Source organism: Pistacia vera, unplaced genomic scaffold, assembly GCF_008641045.1.
Source record: "Pistacia vera cultivar Batoury unplaced genomic scaffold, PisVer_v2 Contig512, whole genome shotgun sequence".
Taxonomy (NCBI): Eukaryota; Viridiplantae; Streptophyta; class Magnoliopsida; order Sapindales; family Anacardiaceae; genus Pistacia; species Pistacia vera.
The window spans coordinates 755,583-773,646 of NW_022196349.1; positions in this window are offsets into that span (position 1 = coordinate 755,583).

Below are 18,064 nucleotides of genomic sequence, written 5' to 3' on the forward strand. Positions count from 1 at the left end.
AAAATAGCACTAACCTTTCCTAGCAATAGCATCAATTATATTCCCTTAAGCTACTTTTATAAATTGAAATTAATCCAAAGTTTTGCCTATTATGATAAAACTAACAACGACACAACAATATACCTATATATATAAAACAGCTGTGTTTTCAAAGCTAGCTCATATAAGATATATTAATTTCAGTTAATTTTTTGCTACATTGGGATCTATGTCGTCAATATAGGAAAATTTTCTAGCGGTGTCAACCAGCCCTAGGCAAGTGAGGCAATTGCCTAAGACCCCGCTTTTAGAATAAAGGCCATTTAAATGTTGATTGTTGTATGTATTTTGTTTAAAAAAAAAAAATGAAATTAATGCTCTTCTAAAATTTATAAATTTAAAAGAGTTAATGACATTAATCACCCTAGGGTATGATATAATAAAAAATCCCCTCAAGTTTTTTGAAATAACATAAATTCCCATATTGTTAATGAACTATTAGTGGGTCATTATGATTTACACTGTTATGAGTTAATAAATATTATTAAATTGTCTTTTCACTATTTATTTTAACATTTAAAAATTAACGACAAAGAGATTTTTGTTATTTCGGAAACTTTAAGGGGATTTTGTTATTATATCATACCTTACGGGTATTAATTTATTAACTCAATTTAAATCAAATTCTTAAAATAACTATTACTTTAAAGTAAACTTCTTACTTTTCATTTAGTAACAATTCTATTTTGTAGATTATCTTAAGTTACCATCATGATCATAAAATTTTTAAAATTTTGTTAAAATAGTATAAAAATGTAACAAATTTTTTACAAAATGTTCGGTTGCTCTCCGAGAAGACATAAACTATTATCAATTTTGTTCTATTCTTAGTATTGGATAATGCACTCTAGAATAACTTAATTATATGAACTCATGATTAATTGACATTAAATCTCTTTTTAAATTAAAAAAAAAAAAAAAAGACTGCGCTTCAGTGTTATTTTGTTAGTAGTAGTTGAAGGGAAGTCATCTTTAGCACTCACCTATTTTATCATGAGCTCCCATCCACCATTTAAAAAGGGTCAACATGTAATTTTAATTTATCTCTTTATTTAAAACTTTTAAACCACGATACTCTGGAAAGAAAAATTCTTAAATGTCTAACTCTTATGTGAAAGTAAATATTGATATTTAGAATAAGAAACTAATGTCTTTAGTACGAAAAGTAAAAGTTTATAGCAAAATTTATGTTTGATCAATCAAAATAAACAAAACTTTAGAAAAAATCTCAGGCTTGGGGAGTTACAATTTCAAGCATGGTAATTGGTAAAGAATTACAAAAATTAAAAAACTTTAAAATATTTTTCTTCAAAAATTTCAATTGACAGCCATCCAAAATCTTTAAAAGTTCGAATAAGATACACAAAGTTTTAATATAATTTTATGGGTAAGATCAATTGAGTTAAAATAGAGTGAGTGAATAAAAATTAGTTGAACGGGAGGAAGCGACGAAGTGTTGAAAGCTTGGTCTTCAAATGGGCAAGGCACCATGAATTATTTGGCTGTGAAGACTTTGGTAATGATAAAAGAGGAGGACAATGATAAAAGACGGATGAGTTAAAGCAATTTATTGTGTTTATATTTATGTTACAATTTTATCTTCTATTGGGGGCTAAAGATAAAATAAATGGAGGTCTAAAGACCACTTCCCATAATTGAAACACTGAATAGAATATTGACTGTATTAATGTATTTATCTTCTTAAAATTCTGTAGAGACTTGGCAACGGCAAGTGTGGCCCATGAATGTTCTTAAAATTGAAAATATATAAGGGCTTATTTTCTTTCTTTAATAATTTTTTTCAAATAATTATGTTATTCATGTTTGTGCAATGTTTGGTGGCTCATTATAGTGTTTCTAGGATGAAAATATGGTAAATTTGGATGGATGTTCGCAATAGGGAAGAATTGAGGCATGTTCGACCAGAAGTTGACTTGTAACAATTGGTAGTAAACTTGTAGCGAATTTTATAGTGAACTTGTAGCAAATTTAGTCATGAAGCTAATTCACCGTAGCGAACGTGGGTTCTTCAGAACCCGATATTTGCTTATTTTGGAGAGATTTCTTCGTAGTTTTGGAGAATGATTGTTTAAGGAAAATCCTTGTGGGTTTGTTCTAAGTGAAAGTTCCTATTTGATTCTATCACTTTGGGAAAGTCCTTAACGAGGAAGGATACAATTAATACAAAGAAAGTCATTTCTCCAAGTAATCTATAACTATAAAAGGAGCCTAAATCCTAGAAGAAAATCATCAAGTCATTAGGGATCGATCAAACACCAAAGAGAGAGTGTTTGAGAGGGGTATTCTTCTTGTGAGGGATGATTTACAATCTTCAGAGGGGTATCACTAGGGTTGTGTGGAAGAGCTTCTACACAAGGGTTTGTGATTGTAAACTCTGTAAGGTGTGAGTTTGTGAGCCAAGGGGAGATCTTTGTTGAGTATGAGAGAGATTAGAGAATATGCTTTTATTCTCATCTTATTGTACTCTATTGATCTATAGTATATAAATTTAATTACACAATTAATAATCAAGCGAAAAACAAATAAAATAAAATGTTAGATTATAAATAAATAAAATGCATTTTATACAAACTTAATAAATTAAGGTTTTGATATATGACAAATTATTGTTAGCTTGAACGTATTAGGAAAATTATAATAGTATTGGAAAAAAATATTTTAATAAATATTAAAGTTTTTCGAGTAACGAAGGGTTGATCTTATTAATTGCTTGTGTGTGTTTGTTTTTCAAGTAATGAAGGAGTTGATCTTAGTCTAGATTTCCGCTATGCAATTTGACAACAAATCGATATCTCAGGGTATCAATTTTGCAACAGTTTGAACGTAATATTTGTTCTAATTGTTGATTCTTTGTTACCCCTACACATTCTTGTATTTTCAATTTGAAGATCTTTTATTGAATCCTATTATTTTATGTAGGGTTCACAATACTGTTCCTTGACAACCCTTAATCATAACTAGCCTTTGATGCATGTTTATTGGACTTAAAACTTTTAGATTGATTGAAAATTTGACATGGTATCAAGTTTGAACCCTCATAGTTTAATTTTTCAAGAAAAAAAATTCCAAATTTTTTTTTTTTGAACTAAAGGTAATTCATAAAGAACAAAAAAAGAAGAGTCCAAAAAATGAAGACGCTTATAAAGGCAAGATCCTTGGACAGGCTCAAGAATCAAGCAAAAGAACAAAAGAAGAGACACAAAAAACAAATTCCAAATTTTATGTGAGACGGCGATTAGACTCGAGTATAATATTGAGTCTTCACTTATTAAATTAAACTTTTAGGTGTATTTTCCAGTTCTCCTCGTCTCTTTATCGAAGATATGCTTGTTATTGTAACATTTAGTTTTGAATCGAGATTTAGAACTTTAGGGTTCCATTTTGTATATTATTACATTAGCTTTTGTGTCTTTTTTTAGATAGGAGCTATATTTGATAATGGATTTAATGAAAAAAATTAATTAATTTAATTCCCATCTTCATTTGAGTTGCTTCACATGTTTCCTGAAAAACCTTAACCTGCAATTATATTAATGCATTATATTCATACCACTTACCCTTTCATATTTATAAAGAAGTAGAAAAGAAAGACAAAAAGTAAGCTAGGAAACAAACCCTAAAAAAATTGTTCATGTTGTGTGGTCACAGATTATATATTATTTCTATAAATGACCTACTTTTAATCTTTCCTTTCCTTTCTTTTTACTCTTTTCCCATAATGCTTGACCCAACTTTTGATTGTGGTTCTTTTTTGATTCATTTTTAATGTTAAGGCAGTAATATAGTTGAAACGCCAGTTTCATTCACTTGTTGGCTGTTATATCCTCCAAGGGTTATTAGTTTACAATTTTAAGCATGCAGTTGGGTAAGTTCCTAATTTCTCTAAAAATTTGAGAATGTGACATTTCAATACCACATAAAAAATAGCTCTAACGTTCTCCACTGTTTAATTAAGTAGATTCCCTTAGCTACTTCATTCATTATAGTTGGACAAAATAATCAACATCTCAATCTAGTGCATCCTAGGATTTAGAAAAGTTAACTTTGCACAACTAAAACATATTCAAATTCTCAATGGTTGATGATTCAGATTAATTTTTATTTATTGAACTAATACAGATATAGTAGGTTTAATTGTTAAAACACGTATAAAAATGAGTGAGTGGGATTGTTTGTTTCAACGTTCGAAGACCTAGAAAAGTGAATATTTATATTATGAATTTTTTTTGATTATTTGGTTCACCACTAAATTTGAAAATCAGTTATATAGTTAAATTAAAAACTTTGAATTAAAATTACACTAGTTATAACTAATTAGGACTACTTAATTGATATTTAGTCAAATTTTTGACGACTTTATTATTTGAAACATAGATATTATGTGGACCATCATTAATGTAATGCGAAATATACATGTATTGTACTTGAATTTGCTCCAATATGAAAGGAACTAAATCTTCACTAGGTTAGAGAATAAAGACCTCAAATTAATTTTTAATTTTCTGAATAAATTCTACTTTTAGGAGGTTTCGATAAGAAAACAAACCCCATTAATTATATATTGCTTTACTCTCTCATCTAGATTGCCTGCTGGCACAGCATCTTCCAGTTAAGGGACTATCAACTTTTAATTAATTATATAATGCACTAAGTCATACAATTTCCCATTTGATTATAAACAAAACCAACCTTTTGCTTTTATAGTACAAGAAGAACAAGAACAAGAAAGGATTAACTAAGATTTATATTATTATTATATTATACACCCAATTACTGTAGTCAAACCCAAAAGTGTTGGAAGATATGAAGCAGTGTCTAAGTTCATTGATGTGTTTTCGTTGATCTTTGTTCTCTTTTAGACTTTCCTTCTTGATTTCATTTTATCTCTTTTTCCACAAACCAATAATTCTGCTAATGCTTGACCCAACTTTTGAATTAATGCATGGATTGTTGGTTCGTAGATTGAAGAAGTTCACGATGTGAACTAAAGCTTGTTTTATTAATTAGGGAAATTCACAGTAACCCCTTCGGTTAATAAATTAGTCACCCTCTCAGGTTTAAAAAAAGCGACTTTAACCCTTATTTTGTTGTTATTATTAATTTTTTTGGTTAAGTTACTGAATGTTAGGTATAGTGTAGATGATATTTCATTGTTCATAATTTTTTTTTTTTTTTTTTTTTTTTTTTTTTTGAGGGGGTTATAGATGAAAGGTTTTAAGGGTAAAATTGTCATTTTTTATGTTAACGGATTTATTAACGATTTTTTTTGTAGAATGGGAGGTTAAGGTCACATTTTTGAAACTAATAGGAGTCACTGTACCTTAAATGCTGGGGATTACTAAAAATTTTCCCTATAATTATATTTTCTAATATTAAGGTTTATAATTGAAATATGTCTCATTCCAATTAGCTTTTATATCTTCTAGGGGTTAATCTCATGACTCGATTCCTTTTATGGTTGAGAATTTAACATTTAGACCCTAATATAAAAATAGCACTAACCTTTCCTAGCATAGCATCAATTATATTCCCTAAGCTACTTTATAAATTGAAATTAATCCAAAGTTTTGCCTATTATGATAAAACTAACAACGACACAACAATATACCTATATATATAAACAGCTGTGTTTTCAAAGCAGCTCATATAAGATATATTAATTTCAGTTAATTTTTTGCTACTGGGATATATGGTCAATATAGGAAAATTTTCTAGCGGGGTCAACCAGCCCTAGGCAAGTGAGGCAATTGCCTAAGACCCCGCTTTTAGAATAAAGGCCATTTAAATGTTGATTGTTGTATGTATTTTGTTTAAAAAAAAAAATGAAATTAATGCTCTTCTAAAATTTATAAATTTAAAAGAGGTAATGACGTTAATCAACTAGGGTATGATATAATAAAAATCCCCTCAAGTTTTTGAAATAACATAATTCCCATATTGTTAATGAACTATTAGTGGGTCATTATGATTTACACTGTTATGAGTTATAAAAATTATAAATTGTCTTTTCACTATTTATTTTAACATTTAAAAATTAACGACAAAGAGATTTTTGTTATTTCGGAAACTTTAAGGGGATTTGTTATTATATCATACCTTAGGGTATTAATTATTAACTCAATTAAATCAAATTCTTAAAATAACTATTACTTTAAAGTAAACTTCTTACTTTTCATTAGTAACAATTCTATTTTGTAGATTATCTTAAGTTACCATCATGATCATAAAATTTTTAAAATTTTGTTAAAATAGTATAAAAATGTAACAAATTTTTTACAAAATGTTCGGTTGCTCTCCGAGAAGACATAACATTATCAATTTTGTTCTATTCTTAGTATTGGATAATGACTCTAGAAAACTTAATTATATGAACCATGAAATTGACATTAAATCTCTTTTAAATTAAAAAAAAAAAAAAAGACTGCGCTTCAGGTTATTGGAAAACTCTAGCCTTCCGCCCTCGCATATCGGCTAGATTCTGCGTTTGTTTCATTTCTAAGTCGTTAGCCATTGTCAATTTTTTCATATAGGACCGACATAAACATGAAGAAAAAAGTTTTCATTAGTTAATCAAACAAAATCAGGGCAATTTAAACATCATCAACCCAATAAACTAGAAAACAATGAGTGCTGTTCTAAACAGTTATGCAGTAAACTAGAACACAAATAGTGTAGTATTAAACGTCAATCCAATAAACAGTTCTTTTCTTTGTTCTTTCTTATTTTGGACAGCTTATATACTAACAATGGTGGATTGACTTTATTTGCTGTATAATCAGTTCTGCTTATGGACATTACTTTGTTAAATATGACAACTTTAGATTACCTATAAGTAAAGATTAGCAAAGAATAACATCAATAAATGGATATAAAAATCTTGAAACAAATCGTTAACATCATGTAAATATCAATGGAAACCAAACCTAAATATCAAATTGATAAAAAGGAAAAAGGAAATATCAAATGGGCCTATATGTGGTTTGACCATTTTGCCACTTTGCATAGTAATCCCCACCAACAATTAGCATATGGAGTTGCCTACAGCTAGGTGGGAGTAGCAATGCAGTTGTGCTGATCTTGATCACCATTGTCACTTGTGAAATCCTCCAGCATCTTCATAATCTGTACCATGATCTCCTTTCGTATGTATTCATTTTGATTTCTACCAAATCCTATGTCCTCTGTCACTGAATTATTTTGCTTACTCACTGCCCATATCTTGATGTTTGAAAATGTCTGCTGAATTTTTTCCTTCATCGTTCTTTGTGTAATCTGTAAAGAATTAGGTTAAGAAATAGATAAGTATTACAGATTATCTATATAGAAGTGATTAATGAATTTAGAACTCTTTAGATTCTAAGGTTCATGAACAATAAGCTTACTTTAGTGGGCGCATTAAGTTAATTTTCCCAGTTAAAATATTAAACCCCATTGCACACCGTTAGATTTCTTTCTGAGTACAAATTCTCTTCACACTTGCGCCAAGATAAAACAGAATTGAGTCTTCACTAAACAAGACCAAATGCAAATTAATTAATTATATATATATTTGATACAAGAAGAATATTGTACTTTTAATTTAAAGGGCTGGAGAATATTGGAAAAAAAAAATTCCCTTTTGACTAGTTGATACAAACTTCGACTGAATCAAAAACTTCTTAAATTACTGCAGCAAGCGTTAGCGTTTTCCATTAATCTGTCTACTGGCTCTTATAATTTTATTGTGCATTAGACGTATAGAAATTTTGTTTTTCTTCTTATTGTGTTCAACAATTAACTTCCGATTTTAAAGTCTAATGGCTGGATCTAATTAATAAGAGTGTTTCTCCTTTGAAACGTGGATTTGATTTTAAGGTTTAATTTAATAGACTCGAAGAGAAATATAAAAGTTTAACATGAGAGATTTAGGTAAGCTTAAACTGTATCATAGGCAAAGACTCAATAAATATTAATATTCATGTCTAACATAAATAAAACAAATAAAATAAAATAACCAAAGATTGGAGGAGCTAGGATTAAAAACCATAAAAAATAATTCAAATTGAGGAGAAATTTCATCATTTCTTTGTAATAATTACATTGAATAGGAATTTCAAAAATATTTTCTTATGGGACTGACATGATTATGAACAACAAATAACAGTAAAATAAAGCAAGCACAATTTATTGAAAGAAATACAACACATATCTAGCTATTGTCACTTGTCAATTAAGCTTTCATAACTTCAACTTCAATTTCAGAGTCGGTGTCAGTGACCTGGCAAGATTCCAGGAACCTTTTGATAAACTTTTCAGATATCTTGTTAATATCAGAGTCGTCGTCACGAACCCTAGAAACAGCTGCTTTCTCTTCATCGCTACCGCTAGGCATCCAAACCCCAGGTGCAGGTCCTGGAGGTCTCTTCGACTTGGAAGTTTTGAATAGACTGAAGGGAAAGCAAGAGCAAGAATTTTTGTGCTTCTTATTTGACTCCATAATGTTGAAAATGCTGAACCACTTGAAAGTAAGAAACAAGTTAGTCTAGTCTTGAATTTTCATTGACAAGGGGTTCATTGAATTTATAGTGAGGCCACTATGTTAGTCAAACTTAATGAATTATTATTATTTTATTGTGTTTTCTGAAGGAATTAAGTTCATAATTTAAAGAATCTGTCGACATGTCTTATACTGGTTCACACGCTAATTAATATCAGCCATTGATAGATATAATACATTAAATAAAGCATTTGACGATGAGCTTTAACGTTTATTGTAAAGGTGATATTGACAATATATACTCATACAATTAGATCTTTAGTTACAGCCATGAATGATGCAGGGTAATACAGAATTTGATACTTCATATGTGCACTTCAATTTGCTCCAATGTAGAGGGAACTAAATGGTTGGTGGAGAGACCACAGATTAATTTATATTTAGATAGGAGCTATATTTGAATATGGATTTAATGAAATAAATTAATTAATTTAATTCCCATCTCCATTTGAGTTGCTTCATGTTTCACTGAAAAACCTTAACCTGCAATTATATTAATGCATTATATTCATCCCACTTACCCGTTTCATATTTATAAAGAAGTAGAAAGAAAGACAAAAAGTAAGCTAGGAAACAAACCCTAAAAGAATATTGTTCATGTTGTGTGGTCAAGAATTTATTTATTCTCTATAAAGGACCTACTTTTAATCTTTCCTTTCCTTTCTTTTTACTCTTTTCCCATAATGCTTGACCCAACTTTTAGTGTTGGTTCATTTTTTGATTCATTTTTAATGTTAAGCAGTAATTTATAGTTGAAACGCCAAGTTTCATTCCAATTGTTGGCTGTTTATATCCTCAGGGTTAGTTTTTACATTTTAAGCATGCAGTTGGGTTAAGTTCCTAATTTCTCTAAAAATTTGAGAATGTGACATTTCAATACCACTAAAAAATGCTCTAACGTCTCCTCCCACTGTTTAATTAGTAGATTCCCTTAAGCTACTTTCATTCATTATAGTTGGACAAAATTAATCAACATCTCAATCTAGTGCATCCTAGGATTTAGAAAAGTTGAACTTTGCACAACTAAAACATATTCAAATTCTCAATTGTTGATGATTCAGATTAATTTTTATTTATTGAACTAATACTAGATATAAGTATGTTAATTGTTAAAACACGTATATACAATGAGCGAGTGGGTTGTTCGTTTCAACGTTCGAAGACCTAGAAAAGTGAATATTTTATTATGATATTTATTTGATTATTTGGTTCACCACTTAAATTTGAAAATCAGTTATATAGTTAAATTAAAACTTTGAATTAAAATTACACTAGTTATAACTAATTAGGACTACTTAATTGATATTTAAGTCAAATTTTTGACGACTTTATTATTTGAAACATAGATATTATGTGACCATCATTAATGTAATGCAATATTACATGTATTGTACTTGAATTTGCTCCAATATGAAAGGAACTAAATCTTCACTGGGTTAGAGAATAAAGACCAAATTAATTTTATAATTTTTCTGAATAATTCTACTTTTAGGAGGTTCGTAAAAAACAAACCCCATTTTAATTATTATTGCTTTACTCTCTCATCTAGATTGCCTGCTGGCACAGCATCTTCCAGTGTAAGGACTATCACTTTTAATTAATTATATTATGCACTAAAGTCATAGCAATTTCCCATTTGATTTATAAACAAACCAACCTTTGCTTTTATAAGTACAAATGAAGAAACAGAACAAGAAAGGATTTAACTAAGATTTATTATTATTATTATTATATACACCAATTACTGTCAGTCAAACCCAAAAGTGTTGGAAATATGAGCAGTGTCTAAGTTCATTGAATGTGTTTTTCGTGATTCTTTGTTCTCTTTTAGACTTTCCTTCTTGATTTCATTTTACTCTTTTTCCACAAACCAATAATTCTGCTAATGCTTGACCCAACTTTTGAATTAATGCATGGATTGTTGGTTCGTATTGATTGTAAGAAGTTCACGTGTGAACTAAAGCTGTTGTATTAATTAGGGAAATTCACAGTCAACCCCTCGGTTTAATAATTTAGTCACCCTCTCAGGTTTAAAAAAAGCGACTTTAACCCTTATTTTGTTGTTATTATTAATTTTTGGTTAAAGTTACTTGAATGTTAGGTTAGTGTAATATGATATCATTGGTCATAATTTTTTTTTTTTTTTTTTTTTTTTTTTTTTGAGGGGGTTACGTGAAGGTTTTAAGGGTAAAATTGTCATTTTTTATGTTAACAGATTTTATTAACGATTTTTTTGTAGAATGGAGTTTGTTAGAGATCCATATCGACTAGGCACACTCAAGTCAATGGATTTATAAAGTGACAATCCTCCCACTCAATAAGGCCTTTTGGGTGGAGTTAGGCCCAACTCAATTCTAACATGTATCAGAGCCAGCCCCATTTGAGCTGAGTGATTGACCAGCGATGGGCTGCCAAACTACCTCTATTCATAGGCAAGTGGACCTTATGGGCTTGACCGTGAGGGGGATTGTGGAAAACCCATATCGACTAGCACACTCACCAATGGGTTTATAAGAGTGACAATCCTCCCTCAATAGCCTTTTGGGTGAGAAGTTAGGCTCAACTCAAATTCTAACAGAGTTAAGGTCACATTTTTGAAACTAATAGGAAGTCACTGTACCTTAAATGCAGGGGTTACTAAAAAATTTCCCTATTAATTATATTTTCTAATATTAGTATTATAATTGAAATATCATGTCTCATTCCAATTAGCTTTTCATATCTTCTAGGGGTTATCTCATTGACCTCGTTCCTTTTATGGTTTGAGAATGTAACATTTAGCCCCAATATAAAAATAGCACTAACCTTTCCTAGCAATAGCATCAATATATTCCCTTAAGCTACTTTTATAAATTGAAATTAACCAAAGTTTTGCCTATTATGATAAAACTAACAACGACACAACATATACCTATATATATATAACAGCTGTGTTTTCAAAGCCAGCTCATATACGATATATTAATTTCAGTTAATTTTCTACGTTGGGATCCATGTCGTCAATATAGGAAAATTTTCTAGCGGTGTCAACCAGCCGTAGGCAGTGAGGCAATTGCCTAAGACCCCGCTTTAGAATAAAGGCCATTTAAATGTTGATGGTTGTATGTATTTTGTTTAAAAAAAAAAAAAAGAAATTAATGCTCTTCTAAAATTTTAAATTTAAAAGAGTTAATGAATGTTGATTGTTGTATGTATTTTGTTTTTAAAAAAAAATGAAATTAATGCTCTTCTAAAATTTATAAATTTAAAGAGTTAATGACATTAATCACCCTAGGGTATGATATAATAAAAATCCCCTCAAGTTTTTTGAAATAACATAAATTCCCTATTGTTAATGAACTATTAGTGGGTCATTATGATTTACACGTATGAGTTAATAAATATTATTAAATTGTCTTTTCACTATTCATTTTAACATTTAAAAATTAACGACAAAGAGATTTTGTTATTTCGGAAACTTTAAGGGGATTTTGTTATTATATCATACCTTACGGTATTAATTTATTAACTCAATTTAATCAAATTCTTAAATAACTATTACTTTAAAGTAAACTTCTTACTTTTCATTTAGTAACAATTCATTTTTGATTATCTTAAGTTACCATCATGATCATAAAATTTTTAAAATTTTGTTAAAATAGTATAAAAATGTAACAAATTTTTTACAAAAGTTCGGTTGCTCTCCGAGAAGACATAAACTATTATCAATTTTGTTCTATTCTTAGTATTGGATAATGCACTCTAGAATAACTTAATTATATGAACTCATGATTAATTGACATTAAATCTCTTTTTAAATTGAAAAAAAAAAAAAAAAAAAAAAAAACGACTGGGCTTCAGTGTTATTGTGTTAGTAGTAGTTGAAGGGAAGTCATCTTTAGCACTCACCTATTTTATCATATTCATGAGCTCCCATCCACCATTTAAAAAGGGTCAAAATGTAATTTTAATTTATCTCTTTATTTAAGACTTTTAAACCACGATACTCTGGAAAGAAAAATTCTTAAATGTCTAACTCTTATGTGAAAGTAATATTGTATATTTAGAATAAGAAACTAATGTCTTTAGTACGAAAAGTAAAGTTTATAGCAAATTTATGTTTGATCAATCAAAATAAACAAAACTTAGAAAAAATCTCAGGCTTGGGGAGTTACAATTTCAAGCATGGTAATTGGTAAAGAATTACAAAAATTAAAAACTTTAAAATATTTTTCTTCAAAAATTTCAATTGACAGCCATCCAAAATCTTTAAAAGTTCGAATAAGATACACAAAGTTTTAATATAATTTTATGGGTAGATCAATTGGATTAAAATAGAGGGAGTGAATAAAAATTAGTTGAACGGGAGGAAGCGACGAAGTGTTGAAAGCTTGGTCTTCAAATGGGCAAGGCACCATGAATTATTTGGCTGTGAAACTTTGGTAATGATAAAAGAGGAGGACAATGATAAAAGACGGATGAGTTAAAGCCATTTTTGTGTTTATATTAGTTACAATTTTATCTTCTATTGGGGGCTAAAGATAAAATAAATGGAGGTCTAAAGACCACTTCCCATAATTGAAACACTGAATAGAATATTGACTGTATTAATGTATTTATCTTCTTAAATTCTGTAGAGACTTGGCAACGGCAAGTGTGGCCCATGAATGTTCTTAAAATTGAAATAATAAGGGCTTATTTTCTTCTTTAATAATTTTTCAAATAATTATGTTATTCATGTTTGTGCAATGTTTGGTGGCTCATTATAGTGTTTCTAGGATGAAAAATGGTAATTTGATGGATGTTCGCAATAGGGAAATTGAGGCATGTTCGACCAGAAGTTGACTTGTAACAATTGGTCGTAAACTTGTACGAATTTTATAGTGAACTTGTAGCAAATTTAGTCCTGAAGCTAATTCACCGTAGCGAACGTGGGTTCTTCAGAACCCGATATTGCTTATTTTGGAGAGATTTCTTCGTAGTTTTGGAGAATGATTGTTTAAGGAAATCCTTGTGGGTTTGTTCTAAGTGAAAGTTCCTAGTTGATTCTATCACTTTGGGAAAGTCCTTAACGAGGAAGGATACAATTAATACAAAGAAAGTCATTTCTCCAAGTAATCTTAACTATAAAAGGAGCTAATCCTAGAAGAAAATCATCAAGTCATTAGGGATCGATCAAACACCAAAGAGAGAGTGTTTGAGAGGGGTATTCTTCTTGTGAGGGATGATTTACAATCTCAGAGGGGTATCACTAGGGTTGTGTGGAAGAGCTTCTACACAAGGGTTTGTGATTGTAAACTCTGTAAGGTGTGAGTTTGTGAGCCAAGGGGAGATCTTTGTTGAGTATGAGAGAGATTAGAGAATATGCTTTTATTCTCATCTTATTATACTCTATTGATCTATAGTATATAATTTAATTCACAATTAATAATCAAGCCAAAAACAAATAAAATAAATGTTAGATTATAAATAAATAAAATGCATTTTATACAAACTTAATAAATTAAGGTTTTGATATATGACAAATTATTTTTAGCTTGAACGTATTAGGAAAATTATAATAGTATTGGAAAAAAATATTTTAATAAATATTAAATTTTTCGAGTAACGAAGGGTTGATCTTATTAATTGCTTGGTGTGTGTTTGTTTTTCAAGTAATGAAGGAGTTGATCTAGTCTAGATTTCGCTATGCAATTTGACAACAAATCGATATCTCAGGGTATCAATTTTGCAACAGTTTGAACGTATATTTGTTCTAATTGTTGATTCTTTGTTACCCCTCACATTCTTGTATTTTCAATTTGAAGATCTTTTATTGAATCCTATTATTTTATGTAGGGTTCACAATACTGTTCCTTGACAACCCTTAATCATAACTAGCCTTTAGCATGTTTATTGGACTTAAAACTTTTAGATTGATTGAAATTGACATGGTATCAGTTGAACCCTCATATTTTAATTTTTCAAGAAAAAAATTCCAAATTTTTTTTTTGAACTAAAGGTAATTCATAAAGAACAAAAAAAGAAGAGTCCAAAAAATGAAGACGCTTATGAAGGCAGATCCTTGGACAGGCTCAAGAATCAAGCAAAAGAACAAAAGAAGAGACACAAAAAACAATTCCAAATTTTATGTGAGAGGGCGATTAGACTCGAGTATAATATTGAGTCTTCACTTATTAATTAAACTTTTAGGTGTATTTTCCAGTTCTCCTCGTCTCTTTATCGAAGATATCTGTTATTGTAACATTTAGTTTTGAATCGAGATTTAGAACTTTAGGGTTCCATTTTGTATATTATTACATTAGCTTTTGTGTCTTTTGTTAATACTTTTAATTGTTGGCTTTGATATTCATAATTTGATACAATTTATCGTAAAAACGGAAATCTTACCTCTCCAAGATATAAAAAATTACCCTTTTGGTATCCAACAATTTGCATATGAAATATTGTAGTTTCATTGATTAATTCAATGGTTAATGTTAATATCACTTCAATACGATTGCATTTTTATTTGCCTGACACATGTTGTTTTCAAAATTGCTGAACTTTTTTGTATCAGGTTAGAATTCTTATCCCTATTAGTTGTTGTTTATTTTGAATCCAATTTAATTGGGTAGCTAATTAATATAATATGGTAGATAGACTAATATACACCGCGAATTTTGGCTTATATATTGATTATTATCAATATCACTTACCATATTATCTCATTATTTAGATGTCAATTTATATCCAAGAGTACATAAATTAAGATTAAAATAAAAAATGTGTATTGTATAGATTATTATTCAATTATCTTATGTAACTAAATAAACATAAGGCTTTAAAAAAAAATATATTATAATATATAGATATATATATATATATATATATATCATCTCAAAATTTTCAATACGAATAAGGAATTAAAGATATGTAAGCACGGCACAAGGTAGAATATAAAACAAAAATGATGAGATTGAAGCCACATGATAGTTGATTAAGTTTTATATTAATTTCAAACCCATGTTCTTATTCTCATCTAATATTAAATTTATGATACATTTGGTTCAGGGAATGTTGGATTACTGAGAATGTTAGATTACTGGAATCTTATATTACCTTGAGGGGACGTTTAGTTCCGGGAATGTTAGATTATTGGAAATGTTGGATTATTGGAAATATAGATTACCTTGAAGATTATTGGGAATCTTTAGAAAAATGTGTTTGGTTAGTTGGTGGGTATGTTACATTACTATGTTTGGTTATGGGGAATAAATTGGTAGGTATATTATTTAAATTACTAAATTGTCTCATTTTTAAATATTAATATAATATTATTTTTGTTATTAATTTTTGAATAATTTCTTTTAACCCCCAATATTTCAGATTTAGCTAAAACAACCTACTTACATAAAACTTTAATTTATGACGAAATCACCCCCATCTCTTGCCGCCACCGGAAACCACCGCCGGAAGTCTCTGAAAGTCCCCGTGAGTAGGTCACCGTGACCAAGAGGCTCCGATATGGCCGTTTCTGGCCATATTGATGGCCGAAAACGGCCATATCAGGCTAGATCTATTCTGGTCATTTCTGACCAGATCCGTTAACAGCTAGATCCCTGGCCATTAGCGGCCAGATCTGGGAGAGATTTGGCCGTTAACGTCTAGATCTATTCCGGCCAGAATAGATCCCGCCGTTAACGGCCAAGTCCGTGGCCGTTAACTAGGAGATCTCACCCAGATTTGGTAGTTAATGGCCAAGGATCTGGCCGTTAACGGCCAGTTCCATCGATCTAGCAGGAAATGGCCAGAATAGATCTGGCAATTTTTGGCCTAACATGGCCATTTTCGGCCATCAATATGGCAGGAAACTGCCATATCGAAGCCTCTCGGAGCCTCCCACTAAATCTCGTTCTTTTTTAGGGACTCCGACGACTTTCTAGTGGCGGTCTGTGGTGGTTGGCCCATTGTCAACGGTGGTGGTTAGGTGGCAGTGGTGGTGTTGGCTCGGTGACAGTGGTGGTTTGTAAATTGTTTTAAATATAAGGGTATTATTGTCCAAAATTTTAATTAAATAAAGGTAAAATTAAAATAGGATATTAATGTAAATTTCTTTTAAAATAGGGGCATTATTGTCCAAAATTTTTATTAATAAGAGATAAAATTGTAACAAAAAAAGATAATCCTAGTAATCTTAGAATACCTAAGAAAATGGAGATAATCAGATTAGCTCCAATATTACCAATAGTAGCCAATATTACCAAAAAGATAACCCTGATAATCTTTGAAGATTACCGGTATCTTATATTACTTGACAACCAAACATGATAATCAAGTAATATAAGATCACTTAACCCCAGTAATGTCAAATACCCCCTAACCAAACGCCCCATGAAGATTACTGGGAATCTTTAGGAAAATGTATTTAGTTGGTTGATGAATATGTTATATTAATATGTTTGGTTAGGGGGAATAAATTTGTGGGTATATTATTTAAATTACTAAATTGCCCTCTTTTTAAATATTAATATAATATTATTTTTATTATTAATTTTTGAATAATTTTTTTAACCCCCAATATTTTAGATTTAGCTAAAACACCTCCGCTTATATAAAACTTTAATTTATGATAAAATTACCCCCACCCTCTTGCCGCCACAGCAAACCATTGTCGGAAGTCTTTGAAAGTCTCCGTGAGTAGCTTACAGTGACCAAGAGGCTCTGATATGGTCGTTTCTGGCCATATTGATGGCCGAAAAAGGCCATATCAAAGCCTCCCAGCGAATCTCGATCATTTTTAAGGACTCTGGTGACCTTTCGGCGGCGGTCCGTGGTGGTTGGCCCGTTGTCGTCGATGGTGGCTGGGTGACGGTGGTGGTCTATAATTTGTTTTAAATATAAGGGCATTATTGTCCAAAAGCTTAATTAAACAAGGGTAAAATTGAAATTGTATATTAATGTAAATTTATTTTAAAACAAAGGGCATTATTGTCCAATATTTTTATTAATGAAGGATAGAATTGTAATAAATATAAGATTACCAATGTAATCTTATAATACCTAAGAAAATGGAGGTAATCAGATTACCTCCAATATTACCAATAGTAACAATTATTGGTAATGCAAGATTACTAATATCTTATATAATTAAACATGGTAATCAAATAATATAAGATGACATTACCCTAGTAATCTTCCATTGTCTCTAACCAAATGCTCCATGTGAATCGTTAGATTGATTCCTGAAAAATAATCTAGATAATCTAACGGTTCTTATGATAAATAATATACACTTATTAAATAAATGTGAAAGATAAGATTTTACTTCACACAATCTCTGCTATGACCAAAATACCCTCATATAAACTTCATTAATTTTTTTGTTTTCTTATTTTTCTCTTGACAACTATCATACTATATGAAATTTTTTTTTATAATCTCTAAAAGGCGTGAGTGTGTGAGCCAAGGGGAGATCTTTGTTGAGTACGAGATAGATTAGAGAATATG